Raw genomic sequence first — 6,628 nt, forward strand, 5'->3', positions numbered from 1 at the left:
AGCCTTGTCGCCCTCATATCAACGAAACCACACTGATATTCTACCACGGCAGGTGTGTTGCCGTAGCAACACAGACCTTTCATCTCCTGACTTCTTATTGAGTATGCATATTCCGTTTGGTGTCGTCAACTCCACTTTGCCCGGCCCCTCCCCACAGGCCAGTCAATCACGTTTGCCTCACCCTCCTTCTGTGACTGGCTTGTTCTTCTCATGGCCCCTGTTTCAAAGTATTGACCTTCATACACGACTGACTGCCGAACGACAACGAGTAGAGAGGGAAGGAAAGAGAAAACACACCTGTTGCATGTTTGAATGCTAGCAAGAACCAGAAGCAAAACCTATGAGGAAAGTGAAGAAATGATGATTGAATGAATGAAATTTAAACTACTTTGGACCAGGTAAGTGAGTTGGTGAATGCCACAAAAATGCTTTGTTTATGGTTATTTCAACATGTTTATGTGTAACACAAAACTTTGTTACCACTGAAATGCACTCAAAATCTCTATTTGAGTTTGTTTTGTTTTCTTTTTTCTTGGATTAATGACCTTGGTTAACCATACTGGCTTTGTTATGTTTCAATTGGTCTTGTTTAGCTTTATTTATCTCTTCTTTTTGTTACATCACATTATCTGTATTTTGGCCTGGTGGATGAAAGAAAAAAAAAAAGAGGATGTTTTCAACAAATATGAACAGTAACGTGATACGGCGCTGTGCTCTGACATCTCTACGCACCGTTGCAGGTGTCTTATTATCTCTTGGTCTGTTTTCCTCTCCTGGCTGGTCTTCTTTGGGGGATACCATGGCAGCCTGTAGTATCGACTTTCTCTTCGCTCTCCTCTTAACCTGTGAGCTGCGGTTGTCTGCTCCGCTGAGCTCCACAGGCCGACTGCAGCAGTGAGGCGGGAGAGAATGCAGACAACCAAGTCCTGATCATGTGGACACTTAGCTTCTCTCATCTCCTGACTCCTTTCTTCGCTGAGAGCAGCTTCGGTGGGCCGATAGTCAGGCAAAACATTTCTTCTGCTGACGTCTGTGCACTCGGAGGGTCAGTTGTGCTGCTAATTGATTTTTTTTCAGTTTAACTTGCTTGAGTGGCTCAATATCAGAAGGGCCCTATGCAAGATGCCTTGTCTTGCATAGGGCAAGACAAGGCTAGAAACAGCCCTGCCTACAAGTTCAGTTCAAGTTCAAGACCTACAGTGATGGACACTGTTGAGATGAGATGTTAAAGAATTAGTTTGTCGGCTAATTGTGATTCAAATTGCATATAATATTTAAAAAGATTATATAAAGACTAATGTTACATATTTAATCACCTCATTTAATTTTGGTCGGCTTAATGACATCATCTGCTTTAACATCTGGGTCAAACTCAATATGAAACATCAGAGAGAGGAAAGAAATATTCAGTACAACTAATTACTCAGTGTGCTAATTTTTTTTAATTTTCATTTTATAGTGTGCATTTGATCACGACTACTCATTACTATTTGCCGCACACTCTGCCGCTGAACCTCAAAACAAGACGACGATACAACGATTCCCGGGATCCCACGCTGTTTCCCAGCACAAGCTGGTATTAGACACACTAAACGTACACATTGTAAGTGAAATATTGCTTCTATAAAGTATTATTAAATGTGCTTCATCATATCATATCATATATACATCATTGGTGTTATCTGTCTTTGACACTGTGGCTAATGAACTTTGTGTTTACATCAGAAGTACATCATCTCTGATATTTTTTACTCATTATCCCAGTATTTCCTCATATAAAACCTTAATAACATCGCTGTTCTCATTGTGCACCTTTGTCTAATATGCAACAGAGTGATCTCACTCTCTCCCTCTCTCTCCCTCTCTCCCTCTCTCCCTCCAGATGCATCTGTGTTGGATCACTGAGGGGAAAAATGGATTTGTCGACACACTGGCTCTGGCATTTTAGAGACAACAACAGACAGAGATATATCAGAGATGGAAAGAAGAGCTTTGTTCCATCCGTCTCTGGTCAGAATAACCTGATCAAAAAGTGCAAAAAAAAAGAGGAAGCCTGTTGTTTCCAAGTTAAATTTGATTCACAGCAGGGTGTCTGAAAGAAATGGACGAAAATACAGCTAATTTGCGGTGCTTGTGAGTTAAGGGTGTGCATGTGTGGTATTTGCACAAAAAAAAGGGACCAAAGTATCCTCACCCTCTCCATCTCTGATTCTTCTTTTGTCTCTTTTTCTTTCCTACACGACCAGGCTGTTTTTGTTCGTTTTCTTTTATGTTAGTGATCATGGAGTAATAATGGCTCGCTTATGAGATCCCCAATGTCTGATATCACCTTAAGGATCTGTCAGGTGGAAAACAAAATACACACCATGCATTTTCAGACTAATATATCCATCCATCCATCCATCTACTACTGCTTTATCCTCCACATGAGGGTCGCGGGGGGTACTGTGCCAATCACAGGTTGCCAGTCCATCACAGGGCCACATAGAGACAAACAACCATCCACTCTCACTCTCATTTAGAGTGTCCAATTTACTAATCCCCATATTTCATGTTTTTGGACTGCGGGAGGAAACCGGAGAACCCAGAGAGAACCCACGCAAACACAGGGAGAACATTCAACCTCCATGCAGAAAGACCCTTGTTCAGAATGGGTCGTGATCCCGGGGTCTTCTTGCTGCAAAGGCAAGTGTGCTAACCACTTCACCAACTGTGTGGGCCTAATATATCTATTGACCAGTTCAAGGCTGTAATTCCAAACACTAAGTTGAGGAAATTGCAGTGTTGTTGCGGTCTTGTTCATTTGAAGAGTGGCGGTGAAATTAGTTATTTTCATGTCGCTGAGCAGTGAAATCAATCCGTGTTGTCTAAATATTAAAGAAAAATCTGATATTTCACAATCTGCACTTTTTTTTGCATCTGCTTTTAAAATATTTTTAGTCTGACAAAAACAGCACAGACGTAAATGAGCTGCTGGAAAGAGACAGAAAAGAGGAAAAATAAGAAAATAAATTTGTCACTTTCTCACTGAAGGTTTACCACATAACACCACTGTCGCCTGATATCCATCACTCTATTTCTGTTCATGTTCAGGAGAATGTCCTCTGTCCGTGTCTCTGGGTTCAAATTAAAGTAAAATTATCTTTGTTGACCAAATATTAAAAGACCGTTGCCAGCGTTTCATGTGAATCAGGAACATGAACTGCATTCAAAATTCAACTTTATGTATATTTTGAAAAGATGGGAGAAATGATTCTTGTGTACAAGCCGGAATTTTGCATACAGTTTTATTTGTCTGATTTGAACACTGAGTATTTGTGAACATCACTTTATTAGCCGAAAGCCTTTTTGACGCTTATGTGGACCCATACCTGTAAAACTGGCTGTAATTATTCAGATGCCTCCAAGAGAGAGAGAGCCTTTAGAGACTCAGAGAAATATGAAGATTTTGCTCATACGTGGTGCCATGGTAACCATTTGGTTATAATTTAATGTCTCTTTGTTGTGCAACTGCTGAATAATAAGAGACACTTGCCTGCTGAAAGGCTTTTCATTGCACCACTGGATAAATTCTAATAATCTGTCATCTCCTTGTCTCTCTTCTTTATCCAGTATGCTTGAAACCCCCACGCACTCCGCTCTCGTTCTCGTTCATTCAGCTTTGTTAAAAGGGTCATAGAGCGCTGTCTTCAAAGGGTCATTTGTGAGGCTCAAATGGTGAAGTAGGCTCACTCATTTCCTAAATGGGATTTGCCTCAACAGAAGTGCTCTGAGGAGAAAGGGAACGGTGAAATTGGGGAACTATCTATTCTGTTGTTGGGTGGATGTAATCGAATGGAGCGTGGCACCGCAGGAGTTTGCTGAGAGGTTCTTCAGAGCAGAGGTCGTCAGCCAACCAGGGGGCCCAGAGCTCCACAGGGAGTTTCTTTTTTCATCAAAAATATAGATAATTCAGCATTTTTGTATGGAAACAACTTCCTTTAAAGGTGTTGGTGAACGATCAGGGAAAAGACAAGGCTGAATTTCAAGGGAATATAGTCTCATGATCATTAAAAGCCAGGGTGCTCGATGGATTGACAGATCAATAGATCGATAGAGGGAGATGTAGTGGATTATTTCCTCTTTTCTGAAAGTAAACATGGGCAATGTATACAAATACAAAATGTTGGTCCTTCAAGACTAAAAGTTGGGAACTAGTGCTCCAGAGCAAGGAAAATAGTTATTTGAGAACATATTTGGCACAAAGTTAGAACATACTGCTCAGTAGTATGTGGGGATTATTAATTGTGAGTATACTAGTTGATTTCAATGACCACAGTGTTAAAGTTTCTTCACTTATCACCACAAAGTCATTTACTGGAAGAATACACATGTATCCATAAACGCACGCACAAGCCGACAGCACCTCAGGCAACAATAATCAATTAGAATACCTTGGCAAAGGCTGGCTGCACCATGTAAATTATTTGATACAAATGAGCTTTTCCTAATTAAACGGTCTAATTTGCTAAAAGGGGTGTGAGGGAGGCTGGTGCCCGTTGAAAAGTGCCAGTACAACAAAACGCCCTAGGTGCTGTTGAAGATGATAAATGTGAGTAAAGCTGTGTGTTTTCTGGAAAAGAGCTGTTAGGGAGAACATGACATGTACATTTGTGTTTGATAGGAGTGATTTATTTTCTGCAAACTTCAGTGCAAGGCGGAAAAGAGATTATTTTCTCTCACTCTGCACATATGCAGTGGACGGACAGTGTGAGGATAGAGCAATATTTGCGGTCAATGATATCAATCAATCAATGCTATCAGATAAGCTCCTGCTAAAAATGAAGTTCTCAATTACCTTATGTCGTCCTGTCTTCTCTCCTGCATCTGTTCTGGATTTATCCTTCATTTAATGTCCATTCTGTCTCCTTTAAAGAGAAAGAGAGAGAGCAAATGGGAAAAACGGTTGATGACAAACAACAGACAAACAAAATGCAACATTTTCATTACTGCATTCACTCACACATTAGTGACATTTACTTGTTTGTTACTGCAAATGATATATCTTGAGTATATACTGCCAAATTACGCACATAAAAGCCAAATTTACAGTCAAAATGTGTAACGTTTGAAAGAAATTGCTCTTTTGTTCAGGAGTTTGGGAGTCACTGTATAAGAAAATGTACTACACTTCACTTTGAGATGTTTGGAGTTAATGCGTCTAAAAGGCAAGTTTGCCAAAATTTGGTCAAAAACCAGACTTCAGAATATAAACAGACGTGGAGGTGGACTGTCGGTGTCGTCAGTTAATAGCCGTTGTGTGTGCATGAAAAAAAACTAGAATGTAGTCATGGCTGAGAAGACGGATCAGCTTGGCTTGTACAAGTTACATATCTAAACAAAAGTACAAACCATCCGTTTCCCGGTCAATTTGTTCTTGTTGGTTATTGCGGAATTCTGTCATAAAAATAAATATGTTTAATTCTGATATGTCCAATGATGTTAAAATCATGTCTGCTAACCCGCCACTCTAAATTGCCCACGATTGTCAGAAGGATCAGATCAGGATCAAAATCTAAAAAACTTCTTCAATTACAGCCTGGATCACATCAACCACTCGACTAAGATTCTCTGCCCGACAAACAAAAAAAAAACTCTGTCACCTGTTCCACACAATGAGGTCAGTTGTCACAGGCAAGATGGAACCCTGAGAGGCGTGTGAACCTGTCTTTACTCCATTCTTCCTCCCCCATCTTCCCTTTTGCAGCTCAGTTCACCCTTGTGGTGCAGTGAATGATGGGTAATGCGGTGTATTTATGACAGATCTAGGTTGACTTCTCCCCGTCACCTCCCGGTGTCTCCTGCTGCAGTGGAGCAGCAGGCTGCCGTCTTAGTCTTTCAAGCAAGATGAAATGTACACATCCATCCTCAAACTTGAGGACACAGAGTTATATACAGCAGCTAAGTGCATGAACCTGACTCTCCCACCTTCCTTCTTCTGTGTCATATCCTCTAATCTACACCACACATTCAAGCTCCCTCTATCAATAAGTCATTTGTGGGCAGCTCCAGTTGACTAAGTCAGCCTCTATGTAAACATGGCTGCAAATCCATCGTCAGCCAGTCTTCCTCCCACTCCCACATCCTCCTCTTCACTTTATCTAGTGGCATCCACCAGGGACTATCTGATCAGTCAGGCTGAGAGGAGAAGAATCTTTCTCTGTGTGTTTTCCCTGTTGACTGTCTTCAGTAACCTGCTACACACAGAGAGACAAGAGGAATATACTGGCACTGAGGAAGGATTTCTATAGGAGTGCTGTTCACCTAACATAAGATTCACACACCAGTCGCACCAGGAAACAGACCTTCCAAGCAGCAGAATGACAAATTAGATATGTGCGCCATAATAATGTTGATTATTTTTGTGACACAGTGGTAATGAAGGGGACACACGGTGGTGTAGTGGCACAAAGGGGCCTTTTACATGTGCATCCGGTTCTCCGGTTTCCTTCCACAGACCAAAAACATGCCAAGGTTAATTGGACACTTTAAATTGAGTGTGAGTGTAAATGGTTGTTTGTCTCTATGTGTTTGCCCTGTGATGGACTGGCGACCTGTCCACGGTGAACTGAAACCGACATTGATAAAA

General features: G+C 41.1%; 1 long non-coding RNA gene across 1 annotated transcript; it reads left to right on the forward strand.

Annotated features, from left to right (window-relative positions):
- Positions 1 to 223: 223 nt before the first annotated feature.
- LOC122768642 lies at positions 224 to 2,433 on the forward strand. Its single transcript, XR_006360336.1, has 4 exons — positions 224 to 398; positions 741 to 1,045; positions 1,460 to 1,603; positions 1,883 to 2,433. It is a non-coding gene; the product is annotated as an uncharacterized LOC122768642 (long non-coding RNA).
- Positions 2,434 to 6,628: the final 4,195 nt, after the last annotated feature.

This window comes from Solea senegalensis, linkage group LG4 (genome assembly GCF_019176455.1).
Source record: "Solea senegalensis isolate Sse05_10M linkage group LG4, IFAPA_SoseM_1, whole genome shotgun sequence".
Taxonomy (NCBI): domain Eukaryota; kingdom Metazoa; phylum Chordata; class Actinopteri; order Pleuronectiformes; family Soleidae; genus Solea; species Solea senegalensis.